Consider the following 23,553-nt stretch of genomic DNA (forward strand, 5'->3'; position numbering starts at 1 on the left):
ATGGGATGGAGGAGGTGTTTACATTGCTTTATTAATATTATTAAATATGTTGTTAATATTTATTCCGCATAAAACATTTCACAGTGTCATTTCATGAGATAATTTATGAGGGCATGTTTAGTGGCGAAATTAGGGGCAGGGAAGGGTAGGGGTTGGGTGGGGCAACTGGTGGCGAGTAACTCTTAAGGCTTGCTAGTGGCTAAGGACTTGAAATTTTAAGCCCTGTCCTAAACCATCACTAAATGTCAGCATACATTAAAGCAATAGTAACCTGATACAGTTCAGTACAATACAGAAGAAATACATATAGGTGGGGCAGAGCACACGCAACAGATATATGGTGATCTTAATTGTACAGCATATGACAGGAATTGAGTGGAATCAAATCTCTCTGCATCAGGACAATATTCTCGATGTGGTGATCAAAGCCACCCAACCCCACATGGACAACGAGGAGTTCCAACTGGCCACTATCACTGCGTGTCTCGGGCGTGCACTTCCATCTGCCAGTGGGTTTGGGCCATGCGCAAATACCACTTTGTGGCACAAGTCGTTGAACCTAAACGAGCAAGTACTTTCTGGGCCAGCATGGAGATGAAGGCGCAGATGAACTCATCATAGTTGTGGGTCCTTCTCTGATCATTGATGTTGAATTTGTTTAATTTCTCCAGCTCCTCCCTCAGAGAGGCCTTTGAGGTGGCTATTTCAGCTTTTACGCATATCAACAAAGCCAAAAGCTCCTTAGGCATGAACCTCTCTCCCCTCGGGGTATCAGAGTTTTTGCTGCCATCCTCCGTTTTTGATTTTTGGGGAAACTTTTCTGGAATCATTCCGGCTCAGTGTGTAGAACTGCCCATCCTGGGTGAGGTGCAGAATTCCAGTGCCCACCAGGAGCCCGAGTTTTCACACTGCTCGGGTATACCTTATGCTATCCAATCACGAGAGAGGCTCCTTTTCCCGGAATAGCACCTTGGAAAGGTGCAATGTAACTGGGCTGGAGGGTCTGGTGCTGTTAGTGGACCTCAGAGGATACCACAGCGGGGAGTTGAGGTAGTTTCTGTGCTCTCGTTGCTGGGGGTAGGAGACGGCTGGGAATGGGGTGCTGTGTGGGGGCTCCTGTCTTTATAGGGAGAAGGGAGCACAATTCACGCTGAGTTTCTTTTAACTTTTCCATCAGAACACTGACGGTAGCTTCGGCCTGGGAGGTGGGGGTAGTGACTCAGAACTTCTTCTCTTGAACCGAGGAAGCGCTGTCAATCTTGTGGAGGTCTCTGCCTCTTCATCTTCCTTGCAGTCCGGAGAGGAAGGTGGGAGTCCTCTGTCGTCTCACACCTGCAGCCAAATAATCTTCTTCCTGCATTGTGGTCTTGACATAGTTGTGGTTGTTCAAGAAAGCTGGCAGCCGAGGCGGTTGGGTAGTGGTTGTTCTCCAATTATGAGAAACAGTATTCAGCTTGCTGTAGGTATTAGGGACAAGTCCTCTTTGTGTGCATCCTGCTGCGTCTCCTCTCACATCTGAAGCATTACTCTAAGAATTATGAGAAGTCTCCCAGTTAGAGGACGGCTTCGTGTCGTCCTTCTTCTGGTTCAGTTTGCTTCTGGGGCTGAATCAGTTCTGGCTGTGTAACCCGGATAAATTGCTGCAAAGCCTTCAGCACAGTCTGCTTGTTCATTTTCAGGACATTTAGCCAACTCTCATATTTCAGCGCTAATCCCATTCTGCTTCTCAGGTAGGTGACATGGCTCTGGCCTTGCATATGACTGTTGTGAGCTTTGGCCAGCTCAGGTGCATTTCCGATGGCATAACCTTTACTCTCTGGGCTGAAGCCTTTGGTGAAGGCCTTGATGTGGACACTGGTACAATTCAGTAATACGCTCAGGAGGGCGTGAGTGGTGCAGGAATTTGGGATCAGCTGGTGAGCAAAGAACATGTTGACGACATCCTTCTCCATAACAGAAGTGTCATCCAGCAGGATTGTGACTTTCCTGTGGAAACGGCTCTCCTCGATCCATTTGAAGAGGAAGATAAAGCCATAGACCGGCCCCCGGACACTTGCTTTGCAGGTCATAAATCTCCTCTACTTGAACCCCCTTTACACCAAAATCCTCCACCAGCAGTGTGAAGAGCCCTAGATCACTCTCCAGTTCTAGCCAGCCTTTATTCATGTTGTCTCATCCATAGCTCTGGACCTTATCTGTATCACCTGAGGCTTGTAAGGGGTTTTTAAACCATTTTAAAGCTGCCCTCAGCCCTTTCTTATCTATAATATATTAAATACCATCCTCTCCCAGGTTTACTATCTGTAGGATTTTACAATCTGTTGATTTACAGTCTCTGCAAGGATTTTTGACAGTCATGTTAAAACAATCATACAGCACATTGTGAACATCACACATCTGCTGCTCTTGAAAATACTTTTGTTATCTCCTGCTCGAATGTGGGGCACAGTATAGACAGCATTAAATGACTCAAGGGGGCAGACGTGAAGAGTGTCGGTGGGGATGTTGAAAGACTAGGAGGAAGATCGAAATCAATTCTAACAGTACCACACATTTTTCCCTTGCATGCTGACACAACGTCAGCAGTATCTCTGAACAAACTAGGGGCAGAGAGGAGATGGTCAAACTAAGGGGAGAGCATCCACTATTATCCAGTCCCCTGAAAAGCATTTGGCCTCTAAAGGAGGAGGATAAAATATGGAGAAGGCTTTAAGCTAATTTATATCTCTAATAAGTGCTAAAAGCAGCAAAGGTCTTGTTACGAAGAAAGAAACATTACGAACTACATAAATAGGTCTCAATGAATGTTACTGTATCTTGGCTGGATTTAGAGAAAAGATGGCCGAGCTGCTGCTTTGTTGATGTGCAAGACTCCACTCGTACTCTAAACACCCATGTCAACATCCCTTAGCTCAGTGTTTTCACATCCCCTTAGGAGTCCTTTGTTCAATCTGCATTTTTCAATTTTTCATAGGTTTCTGCAGAGCTCACTGCCGTTCTCCAGCATATGGCACTTGTCCTACTGTGTACAAAGTCTTTGACCTAGGTCGACATTAGGTCACAGCATGACCTTTTGATCCTGTGGTTAATGGATAGAAGTCAGGTGTTATTGTTCTCAGCACTTTCATGTCTTGAGGTATGGTGTGCTGTTACAAATTATCTTAAGAACTGTAATGCAGTCTGGGGCAGATAAAACAACCATAAGGCATACCAAGGTGTTGCACTTTAAACCTTTTCCAGGAGATAGGATCTTTTTCATTAATTTATAACCCCCTTCCGTAAATATTTAGTCTGGCTACTTACTCCTCTGGCCCTTAAGTGCCTTCAGTATTGACAACAGATGGCCCATTGATAACCAAAATAAGAAAACTTAAAAAAAATAGTATTTATTTAGTGGGGAATTTTCTGGCATTCAACAATTGAGCTTTTTTGGCCATACTACTTTTGGGTCACAGCAGGGCATTTAAATTTGCTCTCTTGTGAGCCGGAGTTGGCTTAGAGCAGCCTGTTGTCAGCTAACATGGCAGAGCTGCAAAAGGCTCTGGAAGGACCCCAACAATATTGTCAGGATCAACCCCGCTGCTTGATTGACATCTGGTTGCAGCTCTCCAGGCTGCTGACAATGGAGCCAGCTGTACCCGCCCTCTCAACAGCCAAAGCGCTCCAGTCAGTGCTAGAGGAGCAGAGATGGTCACTGCTCTCTATTCCAAGCAGACCAAGAATCAGTGATGATGTGATTGCTCAGTTCTCAGTCTTAGAGCTGACATGGGACAGCTGCAGCATCACCTATGCTACAGCATAGAGTTGAGTATATATGTTTGTTTTTATAAACCCTAAGCTTCTCTTTTAAACACTTAAAGACCGGACTGTTACACCCCCTTCCAGTCCAGGCCATTTTTTTTTTCAGTTTTCTGAACTGTAGCATTTTGACTTTTACTCAGTCATGTAACACTGTACTCCAAATGAATTTTATATCCTTTTTTTTTTTTTTTTTTTTTTTTTGACAAATAGAGCTTTCTTTTGGTGCTATTTAGTCACCAGGTGGGTTTTTACTTTTTATTATATAAAGGAGAAAAACCAGAACATTTTAAGTTTTTCTTTGTTATGAAACTTTGAAAATCTTTCAGTACACACCATGTCAAGACCTGGATCCTGTTGAGGCTTGGTTCACACCTATGCAGTGTGCTTTTGATCCGTTTCTGCAGTGCTTTTTGCTGTGCGTTTTGGCAAACTTGTTTTTGATGCACTTTGCACGTGTTATTTGATGCATTTTGTTTTTATGCTTTTTTTGCCCAATGTGTTGGCTAGATTAAAATGCTGAACGCTGTACATGCATTTCTGCAGTATCTCCAGCAACGTCTATTTAACCAAAAAATGCAGGTTTGCATTTAAAAAGTCCCTGAACCTTTCCAAAAACACAGCAGCTGTAATGAGCATAGATGTGAACATGTCTCATAGGAAACAATGATAAATGGACTCTAGTGCATTTCTACAAAACTCACCAAAAAATGCATAGGTGTGAACCAGGCCTTTTCGTTCACTTATGTTTGTTAGCTGTTTGGTATTTGGATGTCTCTTGTTAATAAATTCACTTTTAATATATATGTATGGTTTGGTCATGTAGATCTGGCCATCCTTGCTGCGGATTCCTGACACCTAGGTCCCATCTGAAGCCCCCTTGCCCACTAATTATTTTGTCTGAACGTGATGCAACACCCAGCATTAGAATCAGTCTGACTGACCCACTGTGTAACACTTACAAAATACCTTCTGAAGGCAGTGACGATGCTCACCTCAAAACTCAGACCACTGACAGTGGTAAATGTATTTGGATCCAAGCATTTACCTTGCTCCGATGTTGAAGGGTCTATAGTACTAGACAAGTTCTCAGATATACTTCAGGCTTTCGGGGGCTATATTGAGTGGAACCCTCCTTCCTCAGTACTCTTCAGATTTAGAGAAGAAACCCTCTCTGAAGCCCCTAAACTTGTCTGATGTGCATAAATCTTTTGCAGGAGATTCATATCGTGCATTATGGAGTGTTTAAGCGGGACTTGAGACACTCAGATTTGAAGAGTCTGCTGTAGCTGACTGTAGGAAAGCCTGCTAAAGTTAGTTCTTGGGAGCACTAAATCTAAGCTAAGATGTATAATCATTTTGAACATACTGTGTAAGGGGCCTGACAGCCACTTTAACACATCTTACCCCTCCCAAGTGACTTGACAATTAAGTGGTAAGTGTAAACTTTTAAAGATTTCACCAGTGTTCCTCCTCAGCAAGGTGACAATCTTGATTGCTTGTGGACTGTGGCAGGCGCAGCACCCTTTGGTGCCTAGTGCGCTGTGGCATTAGAAAAATTATGCAATTGCTGTTTCTTTGTTTGATTAGACTGACTTTACTCTGTAATTCCTCCAATGCCGCTCTATGGATGCAGTAGGTTTAAAGAGCACACCGAATACTTTAGTTAACTTCTTTAATAACTTCAATCTTCTTCATATAACACTGCTTACAATGGCTTATTTCTTTCATATTACAATGGTTTAATTCGTAATACATTGGGTTGATTCGATAGCTTATCTCGATAGATTCATTAGATTCGTTAGCTTATGTTGTTAGATTAATTTGTTAAATTCGGTAGATTGTATAGATTATGATTACTCTACAGTGACTTGATTCGTAAGTTCGATGGAACTATTTGGCCTTCTCTGTTGCCATAAAGCTTTTCTGATTGGAACTTTGTCTGTTTCCTCCTCTGTCTGGTGAGCATGTGTCTCTAGAAAATCCTAGCAGGGAGTTTTACACAGGCATAAATGTGAAACTGGCTGGGATTGGTTAAGGCTCTGTACAGTGTGAGGCTGTCTGTGATTGGCTCACCTTTAACTAAATCTTAAAGGCATATTTTCCTTTTCTGCTTCTGCTAACACAATGAATATAGAAATGTCATATAACAATCAAAGACATAAATCACAGCAATGATTCTGCTTTTGGCTTTAACATGTGCACATATACACTGTACTGAGGTTATTGGCAGGTTTGGTATACACATATATGTGAACCATATTAGCAACCTAGGACTGGTCTTAGCTGGCCAGCTACACTCCCACCAAAATTACGTATAATTCTATGTTCTCAGTAATAGGATTCGAACATGAATTTGAGGAATTTTCCATCAGTTTCTCAACTCTCAAGTGTCTTTGTTACTCTCAAGCAGAACAACTAACTTTTGTATTGGACGTTCCAACTTGAGTGGAGTTGTGAGATGTTTCCCCTTTTTGTCCAGTTTTGAGTCTCCCATTTGTAACAAAACTCTTCTTACTAGTCCTTCTTCATCCTTTCGAGCTTCTAGGACTTTGGCCAATTTCCACTGACTTCTAGGTAAGTCGTCTTCCTTTACTAACACTATGTCATCAACATGAACATTTCTTCTAGGCGTTTGCCATTTACTTCTTAGTATGAGATGAGCTAAATACTCCTTGCTCCATATATTCCAAAACTGCTCTGATAGATATTGAACTCTTTGCCATCTTTTCCTGGCGTATAAATCCTCTTTGGTGAAGTTGCCAGGCGGTGGCTGTATGTAATCAGCCTTAAGGTGACGTAGATGGTTGGGCGTTAGAGGTTCTAAGCTTGTTGGGTCGTTGATGTTGTTGACTGTAAGTGGACGACTGTTAGACATTACTTCATAGAATAGTGACATTACTAGAATAGAATAGACATTACTTCATAGAATAGTGTCCTAAGTGAAGCATCATCTAATCTTCCGGCGTTCTTTTTCAAAACTGAACTTAGTACGTTTCTTATAGTTCTGATTTGCCTCTCCCAGACTCCACCTGTATGGCTTGCATGTGGAGCATTCATGTGAAAATCACACTGTTTCTCTAACAAGTACTCAGTTACTTTTTCTTTATCAATCTCTTTTAGAGCCTTGTTCAATTCGTTCTTTGCTCCAACAAAATTAGATCCTTGGTCAGATCTAAGTTCTCTGACAGTACCTCTAATGGCTATGAAACATCTTAAGGCGTTGATAAAGGCGTCGGTTGACATATCTTCCAACATTTCCAGGTGAATTGCTGTGGAGCTTAGACATGTAAATATCAGTCCATATCTCTTGTACTCCTTGCGGTTTTGTTTGGTGATAAATGGGCCGAAGCAATCCATTCCGCTATAAAGAAATGGTGGTGATGGGTTTACACGATCAGCTGGTAGATCAGCCATTCTTTGTTCTTCTGTAGGTCTACGTGCCTTTCTACAGATTACACATTTACTTATGTACTTCGCTATAACTTTGCTTCCTTTCACTATCCAATAACCACCTTCTCTCAAACAGCTTTGAGTAAAGCTTCTTCCTTGATGCAAGGATTTGTTGTGGTAGTGATTGATAATCAATCTTGTGAAGGTAGAATTTTTGGGTAGAATTGCTGGATGCTTAACTCTGTTAGGTAGCAACGCATTTTCCAGCCTCCCTCCCACCTTCCAGTATACCATCCTGCAGAATAAGATTAAGCTTGTACAATGGGTGGTTGTTTGGAAGTCTCTTAGGTTCTTGACTAAGTCTCTTCAATTCTTCACTGTAGAATCTTTGATGAATGAGTCTTATAACCGTTTCTTCAGCTTTCACTCTTTCCTCTACATTCAACGATTCTTTCTTTCTGATTCCTTTTGCTAAGCGTTGAATTTGAGCTACAATGTTTATGACTGTATTCCACTTTGAACATCTGGCTAGTCGTTCAAGTATGTCATCTTGACACTTGGCAGCAGTGCTCAATGTTTGAACTACCTTTACTTCTGGATCACCCATAGACAGTTCTGTATAACCTTCACTGGGTATGATTTCCCTTTCCCAAAGGAACTCTGGACCGGTGAACCAGTTTGAATTCTTCAATTCTGTTACATTTAGGCCTCTTGAAGCATGATCTGCCGGGTTTTGCTTTGTGTCAACATAGTGCCAATGTTCTGGATTTGTTGCTTTTCAAATTTTTTGAACTCTGTTAGCGACAAAAGTGTGGAATCTTTGAGCTTCATTGTTTATGTAACCTAGGACAACTTGTGAGTCTGTCCAAAAATGCTCTTCATCTATTTTCAATTCCAATTCTTCTTTCAGAAACTGACTTACTGATGCTGAAACGACTGCTGCCGTTAGTTCGAGTCTTGGTATTGTCTGAATATTGTTGGGTGCTACTCTGGCCTTTCCCATAACTAGGGCACAGTGTATCTTTTCTTCTCCTATTACTCTGATGTAGGAGCACTGACCATAACCATGACTACTGGCATCTGAAAAGTGATAAAGTTCTATTTTCTTGTACTTTCCGAAATCAGGAGGTACAAAACATCTGGGTATCCGAATTTCTTTCAAATTTTGCAAGTCTCTTATCCAACTCTCCCACCTTGGCCTCAAGCCTGCAGGTATGGGTTCGTCCCATCCCAACTTCTGTCTGCATAATTCTTGCAGTATTTCTTTTGCTCTGAGGATTACTGGTGATAGGAATCCCAACGGATCATATATTGAGGCTACTGTGGAAAGAATGGTACGTCTAGTTGGAACTCTCTCTTCCATGGATATTTCAAAGAAAAAATTGTCGTTTTCTACATTCCATCCCAATCCGTGTACATTCTGAACTGGAAGAGGATCATAGTTAAGATTCACATTCTTTATTGTTTATGCACATTCGGAGTCACTGATGGATTCTAGTACCTCTCTGTCATTTGAGATGAATTTGTGAAGACGCAGGTTTGCCTTTGCGCATAACTCTTGGCTCTCTCTCACCAACTGAATTGCCGATTCTGAGGATTCTAGGCTTATAAGACCATCATCTACATAAAAGTTTTTCTTCAAAAAATTTGCTGCTGATGGACAATCCTTTTCATTCTGATTGGCCAGATACTTCATACCATAATTGGCACAACCTGGGGATGATGCTGCTCCAAACAAGTGTACCTTCATCCTGTATTCCGCTGGCTCTGTATCTGTATCTCTGTCTTCCCACCATAGGAACCTCAGGAAGTCTCTATCTTCTTCCTTCACATGAAATTGGTGGAACATCTTTTCAATGTCGCACATGACTGCTATGGGATACTTTCTGAATCTACAGAGTACTCCAGGTACAGTGTTTGTAAGATCTGGTCCCTTAAGTAGATGATCGTTCAATGCAACATCATTGTACCTTGCTGAGCAATCAAAAACTACTCTAATCTTATCTGGTTTCTTTGGGTGATAGACACCTTGATGTGGGATGTACCATTTTTAGGCTGACCATCAACTTTCTCTGCGTGCCCTTCTTTGAGGATTTCTTTCATGAATTTCAAATAATCGTCTTTGAGTTTGGGATCTCTTCCCATCCTTTTCTTTAAGCTTTTCAATCTTGCCAGGGCAAGATCTCTGTTATTTGGCAGATGAGGTCGTTCTCTAAAAGGTAGGGGCATTTCAAGATAACCATGTTGATTTTGCTGAATATTATCTTCTAGAACTTGTGCAAACTTTATGTCCTCTTGGGATACACTCTTTTCATTAGAACTTACGTCTGCAAAGTCGGATTCTAGGATTTTGAGTACTTTCGCTGGACTTACAGTTGGTAACTCTTGGACAGATATTCTATGACACAATCCTGTCACCTGTCCTGAATCTGCAATCTGTCGTTTTCCTCCAACAACACCCCATCCTAGATCAGTTTGGACTGCATAGGGTTCACCCTTTCCTCCTGTGATTATCTTTCGTGGCACCAACGCCTCGGGACAGTCATAGCCTATCAACAGTCCAACACCAAATTCCTTCAGCGGGGACATTTCATGAGATATGACAGATAGGTGTTCCCATTTGTTGGCTGTTTCACAGGTAGGTATGCGATCTCGATCCAGAGGTATGTCGTCTTTTGTATAAGCTGGAGATAAATCTAATATGCAGTTTGAGTAGAGTCCTCCAACTCTCAGTCCTTTGACTCTTTGACTGTTCACCAATGTGTCTCTTCCTGTCATTGTGGTGAGTTTGAGTTTCACTGGTTCTGTGGCGACTTGTAATTTCTTGCAGATTTCTTGATCAATGAAGGTGACGTCACTCTGGGCATCCAGTAGCGCATAGGCGTATACCTTCTTGTTCTTTCTTTTAGGATTTGAAATACACACTGGTACAACCATTGACGTGCCATTGATTTCTCTTTCTCTCACTCTGCAAGAGGATACTGTTGCTTTATTTTCTTCCTCAGTGTCCTTGGGCATTAAGGATTTCTTTTTCTTTGGACGTTCTTCATGTAGTGGTGTAGGATGACGTCCTTTACAAACGCTGCAAGTGGCCTTTTTCTTGCGTTCTTTAGTAATATGGTCTTTTCTTAAACATCCAAAACACAGCTGATTATCAAACACAAACTTCTTCTTTTCGTCTGGAGACCTTTCCTTCAATCGTTAGCACTTATGTATGGAGTGATTCTCTTCACAGAACATACACTTGAAGGTAGTCTGAAGACTTGTCGGTTCAAACTCTTTACTGATCCCAGTAGTGATGTTGAACCTGCTCTCATGGGCATCTGGACCTTTAGTAGCTGTATTGGTTGCAAAGCTAGTTGCTCTTGAGCGTCTTCTCTCTTGTAGGCCTTTCTTCTAAGGGTTTTAAGACATAAGATGTTGTTACTGGATTACACGCTATTTGTGCTTCCTTATTGACAAATTCAGAGAACTCTTTGAAACTTGGGAAGTTTTTGCCGTTATCTAACTGTTCAGTCACCTAGTGATTCCATCCAGAAGCCACTTGTTCTGGTAGCTTGGCTAGCATCCTGTGGTTTTCTAGATAGTCATTCAATACTTCTAGTCCTTGAACATGTGGGATAGCATTGCTGCATGCTTGCAGGAAGTCACCATACTCTTGGAGCTTGAAGTGTTCTTTAGGACCTATTTTGGGCCAGTTTATCAACTTCTCTCTGAAAGCTCTTTGCACTAAGAAGGGATGACCATATCTTGCATTTAATTTTTCCCAAGCTTGCTTGTAGGCTTCTTCATCTTTCCTATAGAAGTTACCTTCAAGAACCTTTTTTGCTTCTCCGCCAGTATACCGCTGGAGGTAGAATAACTTGTCCACTGGACGGGAGCAATTATGTTCAATGATCATTTCAAAACTTGCCTTCCATTCTATAAACTTCAGTATGTCTCCGGAGAATATAGTAGGTTCCGGAACAGGAAGTCTAGTGAGAAATATTCTCTGAGGTTTTGTCGGGTCAACAGTTGTAACATCCTCGTGACCACTGCCATGACATATGGGAGTTGAATTATCTGGTTCTCTTTTTCCACTTTGTCCTGAATCAGGTGAGTCTCTCTTCTTTTCTCTCTGTGCAGGGATGGAAGGACTATGACTTATTTCTTCACTAGATGCTGGAGATTTCCTTCTATTTTCCTGAGCGTATGAAAGAACGTAGGAGTCAGCTTCTCCACTTAGTACTGATTTGGATCTATGACTGTCCACCATACTGCCCCGTACTACATCTCTGACCTAATATCCAAGTAGCGCCCAGCACGCACACTCCGCTCCTCACAAGACCTCCTTCTCTCTAGTTCCCTGGTCTCCTCCTCCCATGCCCGCCTCCAGGACTTCTCCAGGGTGTCACCCATCCTCTGGAACTCCCTGCCCCAACCCATCAGATTATCACCTACTCTCCTCTCCTTTAGGCGCACCCTGAAAACCCATCTCTTCAGGGAAGCCTACCCCACCCCCTGCTAACTTGCCGACCTCCTCCACTCTTCCTACCACTCCATCCCCCACAGCTATCTCCTCCTGTGCCACCATCCCCTCCCTCCTAGATTGTAAGCTCGAAAGAGCAGGGCCCTCGATCCCCTCATGTATCGCATTGTATTGGTATTGTTCTGTCACATGTTCTGTCTCCCTTTGTAATGTACAGCGCTGAGCGAACTATTGGCGCTTTATAAATACTGTATAATAATAATAATGACTACCCTGATTCGTATCCTCTTCGTGCACTCTGAGTCTGGCTTCTATAATCTTAATTTCCTTCTGCCTTTCCAGACTTTTCATTTCAGCTTCCATTTTATGGCGCTGAGCCTCCATTTCGGCTTCCATTTCATGGCGCTGAGTATCCATTTTATGGCGCTGAGCCTCCATTTTCTGGCGCTGAGCCTCAATGGCAGATTCCATCTCTACTTCTGCTCGTTTGGCAGCGAGTTGTTCAGCTAATTCCTTTCTTTTGGCTGACGTACTTGAGAACTCTGTTATGTGGCTGGCGCTTCTGCTAGTGATGGAAGTCACACTTGAGATTGTGGTTCCTCCTAAGGACCTAGCATAGTCTTTCATGAAGAGCTCATTCATTCCCTTTCGGGCCTTGACTTCATCATAATTTGCTGCAGATGATAGTTCTTTCTAAAGCGTCACTAAATCCCTAGTGACTGCAGTACATGTATCCATGTTCCTTACAATATCCTGGGAGGGTGTCAAGGACGACCGCAAGTTGACATATGCTGTCATAAGCTCTGACTCAGAATCTTCTACCGTCTCTATTATTTCACTCAAATTCTCCTTTATGCTTTCTTGTTTTAGCTTTCTGCGAATGTCTTTGATGTATGCTTTCCACCTCTCATATATTCGGATGAACTTTTTTCCTTTCAGTGCTGTCTCTTGCTCCAAATTTTCTAGCACCTTTTGGGTCGGTTTTCTGTTCCGTGATGAACGTCTTAGTTCACCTGTTTCAGCTATATTTGTTTGGGGAGAGACTACCGTTTCATTGCACCTTTCAGATTCAGACAGGTTCTCTTGCTCTTCACCTTCTACCATATCTATCATTGCATCCGCTAACAGTGGGGTGGCAATGCTAGGCTCAGCCATTTCAGAATGCTATTACAATTAATATGAATAATAAGGACCTGTCACTTTAAATGCAATACTAACAAATGCAAGAATAAATGACTTTCACTTTACATGTAATAGCACCAAAACACAGGCAATAAATTACTTTCACTTTAAATACTTCAGAGTCATATACTATAAATGTCTCTCTTTTATTAAAAGTCTGTATTCTCTTGAGCACAAAAATGTCTCTTGCAGAAACCTATGTGCATAAGTGAGTAATAAAGGAAAGCTCTGACCTTAATTGGAAAGCAGGATACCGTGATCTGAAGGTTGCAGAAACAAATGTCAGTCTTAAAGGAGACTTTTCTTGAAGCGGTGACTTTGCGATGCTCTGCGGTGACTTTGCGATGCTCTGCGGTGACTTTGCGATGCTCTGCGGTGACTTTGCGATGCTCTGCGGTGACTTGCGATGCTCTGCGTGAACTCTCTGAATGCAACACGTGGTCTCTTGATGGATAGCGGTGCGGGCACTCTAGCTCTGGACTCTGGCCCTCCCCCCATGCATCTCTTTCTCTCTCTAGGGGTGCAGGAGGTTTGGCACTCTTTCTCTGACTGTCTTGCCTTTGCCGTTATGCCACTTTAAGAGTCGTCTGCAGTCTGACTAATGCGCACGTGCTATGGCCTGTACTGTTCCGCTGAGGTGTCTCCGCGTGGCGGTATATGCTGGCGCTGTGTTACTCTAGTGTACTCTTTACTGTGCAAGTTGAGGAGTGCTATTGCTTGACCTCTGAGGGTAATAGTTCCACTGTGGCAGGCGCAGCACCGTTTGGTGCCTAGTGCGCTGTGGCATTAGAAAAATTATGCAATTGCTGTTTTTGTTTGATTAGACTGACTTTACTCTGTAATTCCTCCAATGCCGCTCTATGGATGCAGTAGGTTTAAAGAGCACACCGAATACTTTAGTTAACTTCTTTAATAACTTCAATCTTCTTCATATAACACTGCTTACAATGGCTTATTTCTTTCATATTACAATGGTTTAATTCATATTACATTGGGTTGATTCGATAGCTTATCTCGATAGATTCATTAGATTCGTTAGCTTATGTTGTTAGATTAATTTGTTAAATTCGGTAGATTGTATCGATTATGATTACTCTACAGTGACTTGATTCGTAAGTTCGATGGAACTATTTGGCCTTCTCTGTTTCCATAAAGCTTTTCTGATTGGAACCTTGTCTGTTTCCTCCTCTGTCTGGTGAGCATGTGTCTCTAGAAAATCCTAGCAGAGTTTTACACAGGCATAAATGTGAAACTGGCTGGAATTGGTTAAGGCTCTGCAAGCACACTGACCAACGCATCATGGACACAGGCGCATATTATGTTGCATCACTAAACTCCAAGCTTTATCCCAACAGGGGAACCTCCAGAGACTAATGCTGGGTACACATGGGTTTTTTTTTTTCGTTCAAACCAGCGGGGGCTGAACAAAAAAATAACTGAGGATGCCATACTAAGTGATGTTCATGCGGTGATCTCCTCTGCTAAGCTATTGTGTTGTGTCAGGGGAAGTGCTCACCTCCCCCGCCAGAACACACTCCCAGGCACCAAACAATGTATGCTTCAGTGTCGGAGCATGGTTACAGCATCAGTTAACCCTTAAGGCTAATGCAGCAGTGGTCTGCAGAGCATTCAGTGGCTACAGTCAAAGCAGCAAGTACCAGAAAGGACCAGTGCCGAACTGTGTGAACCATTCACAGTCCAGTCTTTTGGTAGGAATACTCCAAAGTAGTCTTCAGGGACAGGCTTACTCTGGCAAGTGAATCACAGCCCTAGATGTGCAAAGGGATCTTTGGTTAACAAAGTGCCTTGAGAGCATCACTAGCAGAGCCCAATGCTCAAGGTCACATTACAGGCCAATCATGCATCTTGCCCATGGCCGGGTCTGGATACACCAAGGAGCAGCCTGCCTTGAAAAACAGCAAAGGAAGCTCTCTTGGTTCTGCAATGAACAAAGAAGCTGGACTGAAGGGACAGTATCTTGATAAAATAAGATGACTGTTGCTTTTCTCAGAGGAGAAAAGACATCCATATATAGAGGAAGTAATGAGCCTCCTTATATTAAGGCTGTCTGGCACCAGACTGAGGCTGATGTGTACTTCTGCGGCCATGTAGAGTATTGGCAGAAATGCCAGATCTTCCGGAACTCTTGCCTTGGACAGGACCCTGACATCTCTGCTTCTCAGGTTTTCACCAAGGTGCTGGCTCCAGTCCTGGGCTTGCTCAGACAATGGGGGATTGCCATGATTATCTGGATGGCCACCTTCTGAGGATGGAGTCTCACTCGGCCTTGAGGGATGACGTGGTGATCATGATCAGCACCTTGCAAGAGTTCCGGTGAATCCTTAACATCCAGAAATCCACTCTGACCCCAACCAGGAAGCTGGAGTTTCTGGGTCTGGCTCTGGCTTGAAAACACTGCAGAAGCTTCAATCGGCAGTTCAATTGTTGCTGTCCTGCAGGTGGCCCTCCCTTCTCTGTTGCATGCAAGTCCTGGGACTGATGGTCTCTGCCTTTGAGGCGGTTCTATACACTCAGTCCCATACAAGGACACTTCAGAGGGAAATTCTGTCCAAGTGGGACTAGTCCCCCGACTCCTTGGACACCCAGGTTTGTCTGAGTCAAAAGACCAGGATGTCGCTGCTTTGGTGGCTTCAATCTCCTGTCCTTCGGGAGGGGAAATAGTTTCTTCCCTTGCATTGGACAGTGGTCATCTTCTGGGACAATCTCTTCCACCTACAGAGTATCTAAGTTGGCGGCCTCATCTTGTAGGTCTCCTTTGGTGCACAAAGATAAGGTGGTTCTCCGTCCGTGCCCTTCAGTTATCCCAAAAGTGGTCTATGACTTGCATTTAAATGAGGACATTGTCCTACCGTCCTTATGTCCTTGCCCGTTGCATCTTAAGGAGTTCGCTCTGCACGCCTTGATGTGGTTTGGGCAATTTGATTGTATTTGTCTGTTTCAGAGTCTCTTCGGAGGTCGGATTCCCTTTTTGTGATCATGGATGGGTTAAGGAAAGGTGTGGCAGCATCTTCTGTTAGTTTCTAGATGGATTCGGCAGACGGCTGTTCAAGCTTAGGCCATTAAGGATCAGTTTCCTCCCTTTCCCGTACTTGCGCACTCTACCCAGTCACTTAGTGCCACTTGTGCCTTCCATCATCAGACATCTGTGTCTCAAATCTGCAAGGATGCTACCTGGTCGTCTGTGCACACCTTTACAAAATTTTACAAGCCCACAAAGTATTTCAGGCAGCTGTTTTGTGGTGTCTGTTCCCTCTTTGGGGGGTTGTTTTCTGATTGGGCTTCCATGTTCCTTTTTAGCTTCTGCTGGCATGGTTTTGTCCTTGGATTTTCCCATCCATCACTGTTTGGCACTGCTTGGGGATGTCCCTATGGTCGAGAATGGAAGACGCTGTGTCAGTTAATGAACTTGACTGACACAGCACCCACCTCTCTATGGATTTTTTTTCTTTGCTGACACTGCTGGTTACTAACTGGATTGCCTATTCAGAGAGGAGGTTTATATCAGCCAGGACTGCCCATAGGCGGAGCCATGTTTCTTTTTCTGCCTTGTGTCCTACTTCTGTAGGAGGTAATATAACCCTATGGTCGAGAGTGGAATGTGTCCGTCAATGAACTCCAGAGAAAGGGTTTTTATGGTAAGTAACAGAAAAAAATCCTGTTATCGCTTTTGAATGGTGTATTAGGATGGCTCAGTCTGCTGACATATAAACAATACAATTTGTGAGCTGGTGCCTAATGTCATGCATCCTTCCACACAGACAAAGAACAAGAACATATTTTGACTTTAAATGAGGTACAACATTTACTGAAAAAAATTTATTGCACATTATATGAAAAACTGTTTTACAAAGATAAAGCAATGTCTAAAAGGGCAAGCTGATTTGTAAACACAACCATATATATGTATACAGTCTATACGATCTTCACATAATACATGTAGAAATTAAATTTTTCCAAGTATTTGACAAAACATATTAATAGTTACATCCTTTGGCTCGGCTCATTTTGTGACCATTTCTTCAGGAGAAGATGCCCAATATAATGTCTGTAACTTAAATAAAGGAATGCGCTAAAACCACAAACTATTCCTAATTTAGTGTAGAAACATTAGTGCAAAAGATATATATATCTATTCTCAATTAATATAAAAAAAATATCAAAATTATGTGCAAAACTATTTTTTAGTGCATAAGTAATTTAAATTAAATTTGTGAATATAAAAAAAAAATGTCCAATTCTGAATTTCTTCAAATGTCCAAACAAATCCTTTTCAAATTCAGGTGCTCTCAAAGAAATTGTGCCAAAATCCACCACCAAAAGTAAAGTTGGGTAACTCACCAGAGCTCCATGCTGATCAATCTCTAGATCAGCAAAAATGCTTTTTGCTCTGGGAGCAGATGCAATGAATCAACTTCTCAGGTGTGATGATCAATAGCTACACAATCATCCATAAGGTAGGTATCCACCACTCAATATAATGGTTCCAGGAGCATTATATCACTCTCTCTTTTTATATCTCTCCACCGAGGTCATGTTTGGGAATGAAAGAGAAAATAATGGTGCAGCCAGTTTTTTTATAAAAGTATCCAACAATTTAATAAAGATTTACACTCACAAAAAGGGTGTCTTCACCGACACCAGTATAACAGCATAAAACAGCAAATGGTATAACAGTCTCCTGTTCCCAGCACACTCACTACAGTGCTCGTGACTCAATTTTCTCCACAAACGTCAGCATCCAGCAAGCCCTACTAGTTTCGTCATGAATGACGTCTTCAAGGGGCGGTCTGGATGCAGACGTCGGCTCCTCTCTAATATACCACCTGCACTCTGCATTGCTGAGCAGCTTAACCAATCACATTAACAACTCCATGAATATGCATCTCCAATTACAGAATGTTATGGCGAAGCAGCACAATCTCCAAACAAGCTTCCAACCTCGCCTTACACTTACATTTCTTTGATCCAAGAAGTATTCTTTCAAAAGTTTGTCAAAAAACAGTTAAGATCAATATCTATATTCATACCTTTTGGTTTTAAACAGTCCAATTCATATATCCAATATGTTTCCTTCTTTGATATTTCTTTAATCATATCAGACCCCTTCCAATGCTCATTAATTTTCTCAATGCCATAAAAAGTTGCTAAACTTGGGTCACTATTATGTTTTAATTTAAAATGCTTCGACACACTATGTTTTTCAAAACCTTTTTTTATATTATTTAAATGTTCTGCAATCCTCGTCTTCAAATGTCTCCCTGTTCTTCCTACGTATTGGAGGCGACACAGGCACTCCAAAACATAGATCACATGTGTTGAATTACATGAGATAAACGAGTCGATATTATATTCTTTATTAGTTGTACTTGAGCAGAACTTTTTCTTACTTTTGCTCAAAGCCTTATTCACTGTTTTACATGCTTTACATTTTTTACAGTGAAAAAAACCTTTTAGACCCGGAAAAAAATTATGCGTTGATGAACTTGTGGATATGGTATGTCGCATCCTGAGTAAAACCTCCTCTGTACATAGGAGGACTGTTTGGTAAAACTTTTGGTTACTAAATAGCGATTAAGAAATTGCTTGTTGCATATTCCTTTGGAGAGACCCTTTTGGTTCTTCCTTAGACATATTGAAAGATATCACTGGAGGCACGTGTACCCTTTCATGCCAAGCAAAAGAATTCTAAAACTTAAGCTGGCACACTTTCCTCCTGGCACTAAAAGTAGTTCCTCTCATTTTTTCCCCAGGCCTCTGGGTCCAAGACCAGGACTCTGTACTCCTGCATTCTTGGATGCCAAAACCTTACGGGGGCTATGTCTGCTCCCTTAGCTACCACCTGGTCCAAAAGAATGTAATGCATTGATCAGGAATGTGGTGTCTTGAAGCTACAGGTTTGAATTTCGCACTCTACTTCCACCCTATTTTATGCAATCTCTTGCCAACATTCCTGAAACCGTTAAACCTCTATGCTGCCCTAGTCTACCTCTTTTAACGAGGAATTGTTGCTCCTGTTACAGAAGTTTTCAAGGATTCTGCCCAAACCTATTCAGCCCAACATAACAAAAGGTGTTCGCCCTATTTTGGACCTGACGGTGCTCAATGCTTCAACTGAAAAGCTATATATGGATTTTTGCCTCCTACTAGAAGACTTTTAGTCCCCATGGACAACAAGGATACCCATCTGCATGTCCCCATTTTTCTAGCAAATTATAGCTACCTGTAGTTTACTGTGGACACTGGACATGCAGCACTTCCAGCTCATTGCACTTTGTTCACAGCACCTTAAAGTGAAACCTGTAGCAATTGATAAAAAAAAAATCTTTATTCTTTGGTGGAAGAAATCTACAAAACACACTATTTCTTCTTGCTGCCATTTTGTTAGAGCCCTGAGAAGCAGTTAAAGCAGAACTAAACCCCCCTATCCTTTTCAGCCATGGAAGCTGCCATCTGTTTGCTCTGCAAGTGCCATGGTGCTGCACATATGATTAGTTATAACACCAGTCATTTGATGGTTTCTCAGTTTGGTTGAGAGCACAAGCAAATGTGACCGTTACCATTACTGGCATGCTGGGAATGTAACGGTTTTTGAAACTGTTAAATTGATAGGTTTAGTTCACTTTTTAGACTGTCAGCAGATCGACCTCTACAAATTTGGCACAGTGCCTAAAAATGCTTAAAAACAGAGATCAACTGAGCATGCGCAGAGCAAGATGAGGCAGTGCATTATTGTATTTTACAGTATAGGTACTTATTTTTAACATTTTACATAGCCATACCTATAAAAGGGGCAGCCTGATGTGATTTGGCAAGACTTAATTTTCTGACTAAAGTTCCACTTTAAGTTTTCAACAAGATACTATTCCCATTCCTATAGCGGGAGACTTTGACAACTTTTTACTGAGGAAACCATCATCAGACTTTCAGTCGATGTCCACCAAACATTTTAGACTTTGAGTTTTGTTTGTATCCGGATTCTCCAAGTCAGCGCTGGAACTGACCATCAATTGGCACATCTTGGTTTCCGTTTTATCTACTGCTGAGTTCAGTGTCCTACTTAGGAAAATTTCTCACCCTCTGTTCAGACTCGCAGGCCAGGAGTTATCCTATTCTCCGCTCTTGCATTAGATTTCTGGGCTTTATAGTGGCCTTCTTTGCCCAATTCCACTCCAGACTGTTGTAACCTAATTCTGGCTATGTGGAACAAGTAGGCATAGTAGAATCACATGTCTGTCACCCAAGACCAGGTTATCCCTGGCCTGATGGTTTACAAACCCAGCTATAAAGTCAGTTGTCCTACTGACCTGGAAGATCCTCATGACAAATACCAGCTTGACATCGGGAAGAGTCCTGGAAACCACCTCGATACATTAGACTTGGTCACCAGGAAAAGCTAATCACCCAGTCAGTTGTGCTGTTAACTACTTCTGTCAATGCATGGCCTCATCTGCACAGTTTCCGATCTGAATTCAGTTGGACGGTGTCGCAGCAGGGGCAAAAAGGGAAGCTGATCTTAATCTGAGGACAGAACGCCTCATTTCCAGTGAATGTTCAGTCCTCAGCTGATGCAAGCCATAACAGTACGTTTTTTTTAGGTTGCTCTTTAAGCTGCAAACAGCTAGTTTTTTGGGGGTTTTTTCAGGTTGCTTGTGGATGTTTGCATTTGTTTGCTGTGTTGCCCACCCATCAGTTGGATTGCTTTTGGTCGTCCTATACATCTCCGAATTTTTTTCTGACCCTGTGTCCCTTAATGAATAAGAAAACCGCATTTTTGAATCACCGTAAAGTCGTCTTCTTAGAGTTAATTAAGGGATGCAGGTTCTGCCTCGGTCTTATTGTCGCTCCTAATTTTGCTTTTGTATGAAACTGAAGCATGATGGGAGTGGGAGAGCTTAAACTGACTGTTTTTTGTGTGGTTGTTTTTTTTTTTTTTTGCTTTTTTTTTTTTTGCCAGTGTCAAATTTTCCTGTAGGTGGCAGTGTAACCCATATGTCTTAGAATGCTTCCTGACCCTGTGTCTCTCAAACACCAACAAAAAAATATGCAGTACATTAAATATCCTTTTTTCTAATTATCAGATTTAACAGACTTTCAATGGTATATTAAAAAAAAATGCAATGGAACAATTTAGAGAATGTTTGGTCTACATATATTTTAAATTCTGCTGCATGACTTTCACCAATTTGCTGTTAGTGCACATGAGGGGCTTACATTTTTATTTTAGGTGAAAATGCTTAATGTAATCAACTTTGATAGAAAAGAAATGTTCAAGTGACGCTGCACATAGTTAATTATAGATCTAGATATTATGAAGCCTTTTGTTGCTGAAGTGCAAAATGTTCCATCATGTTCTGTATGTGGTAGCTTGCTAATATTTACTATCCACTATATGCCTTAATACGGAGATCTCTTGCAGGTAATGGAAAAAAAGATGCACGGTCAGAAACCTTGAGAAGCTCTGTTTGTAGCACATCAAGCATGTCTTCAGATTCAAATCGTTTTTCTCTCTCAGGCAATGATACAGTAAGTTTCTTTTCTGTAGCGTAATTTGAGTATTAAAATCAAAGTGAAAGCTTTGGTGCCAGACATTTTAGATCTCAGGTTGAATTCAGTGTATGCAAATGACACCAGCTGGGGGGAGTCAATGGTGGTTAACCACTTCCATACAGGGCACTTTTACTCCCTTCCTGCCCAAGCCAATTTTCAGCTTTTAGTGCTGTCGCACTTTGAATGATAATTGCGTGGTCATGCAACATTGTACCCATATGAAATCTGTATCTTTTTTCTTTGTTTCTATTATAACATTTTGCAAATAAGTAATTTTTCTTCAGAAATTTAGGCAAAAATTTATACTGCTACATAACTTTGGTAAAAAAAAAACAACTCAAATCATTTTATATTATTTAGTCTGTGTCAAAGTTAGTCTACAAGCTATGGCACCAATCACTGAAAATTGATCACACCTGAAGCACTGATGGCCTGTTTAATTTTGTGAGGCCCTAGCATGCTAGGAAAGTACAAATAGCCCCCAGAGACCCCTTTTTGGAAAATACAGTCCAAAGTATTTAGTAAGACATGGTGAGTTTTTTGAAGTTGTAATTTTTTCCCCCACGTCTTTGGAAAATGAAGAAATTATTTTTTTCACACAATTGTCAAAAGTTATTTCTCATACCTGGCAGATACATACTTGCAATTGCACCCCAAAACACATTTTGCTACACCTGAGTATTGATACCACATGTGTGAGACATTTCCACAGCCTGGCCACATACAGAGACACAAAATCCAAGTAGCACCTTTACACGTTGTAGGAGCATAAAAGGGGAATGAATTACACATCTAATTTCCTGACTATCACAGTTTTAAAGGCCCCAGGTGCCAGGACAATGAAAAAACAAACAAAATGACCACATTTTGGAAAGAAAACACTCCAAAATATATTCCTTGAGACCTAGTGAGTCTTTTGAACATGTCATTTTTTTTCCACAAGTTTTTGGAAAATGTGGAAAGAAAATGGAAAAGTGTTTGGTTTTTTTTTTTTTTTTTTTTTTTTTTACAAAGTTGTCAATTTATAGGATATTTCTTCTATACTCAAATACGTTTTGCTATGCCTCCTGAAAATGACAATACCACATGTGAGACTTTTGCACAGCCTAGCTGAAGAAAGGATAAGCAAAAGATTACCTGTGGTTTTAGGAGTGCATTGGACTAGGAAGCAGGCAACAGCCACAGGATTCGCCCAGGCAGCAGGCAGGAATATGGTGGATAAACAAGCCAGGGGTAAAGCAGGCTGAGATCCAGGCAGAAGGCAGAAACATGGTCCATAAAAAGTCCTGGGTCAGTACAGGCAGCAGGCAGAGATATGGTCAGCACAGCCAAAGTACTGGTCCACATTTTTTTGGCGATTGTTTTTTGCTGGGAAATGCCAAAAGTGGACCTATTGCAAACGGGGAGTTCAGAGCTGGAGACCATCTTCTTGCTGGATCTTGGTTGCTGGCCACTAGCAGTGGACGCCCTTCACAATCTGTGGCACTTCAACTTTTGCTGCATATTTCTGCCTCTTCAAATGATTCTGAGGGTCTTTTCAAAATTCATGAAGGAAAACACCTCATTATTTCTATTTGTTCCCCATCGGCCAAAGAGTAATGGTTTTCTCTCCTAGCCTCCCTGATAGATTGTCCTCTCCTCTTTCTGCCACGCAGGAAGGGTCTTCTGTCGCAGGGGCCAGTACTACATCCCACCTCACCTGTTGAGCTTGGCTGCCTGGTTTCTGAAGAAGACATTCTAAAATATAAAGGTTTTTCTAACAGGATGGTAAAACACCTTGATTCAGAGAGAAAAGCTGGTCACTAGGGCAATATACATAAAGGTATGGAAAAGATTCACGCTACAAATCTTGCACCATGGCAGGTCCAAGAGGACTCAGCATAGAGCTTAGTTTCTCGGGGTGGTGGTGGTAAAGGCTTAGCATTAAGTACCCTAAAGGTACAAATAGCTTTAAGTGTGTACTTTCAAAGGACGTTCCTCCATGAAGACCCAACTTGCGTGCAGTTGTCATATCTTCAATCAAACCCCTCTCCGAGGCTACTTTGCTGCTGATCACCTTAAATACAATATTTCTGGTAGCAATTACTTCAGCCAGAAGGGTCAGTGAGATTTAAGCTTTCAATCAGAGATCCCTGTTTAAAGAT

The 23,553-nt window shown here is 41.8% G+C and overlaps 1 pseudogene; it reads right to left on the minus strand.

The window, feature by feature from the left end:
- Positions 1-473: 473 nt before the first annotated feature.
- Positions 474-23,553, minus strand: part of LOC149444785 (ubiquitin carboxyl-terminal hydrolase BAP1-like) — a 36,648-nt pseudogene continuing 13,568 nt past the window's right edge.

Source organism: Staurois parvus, unplaced genomic scaffold (assembly GCF_062004578.1).
Source record: "Staurois parvus isolate SC_StPar_1 unplaced genomic scaffold, SC_StPar_1.0 ptg000772l, whole genome shotgun sequence".
Classification (NCBI taxonomy): domain Eukaryota; kingdom Metazoa; phylum Chordata; class Amphibia; order Anura; family Ranidae; genus Staurois; species Staurois parvus.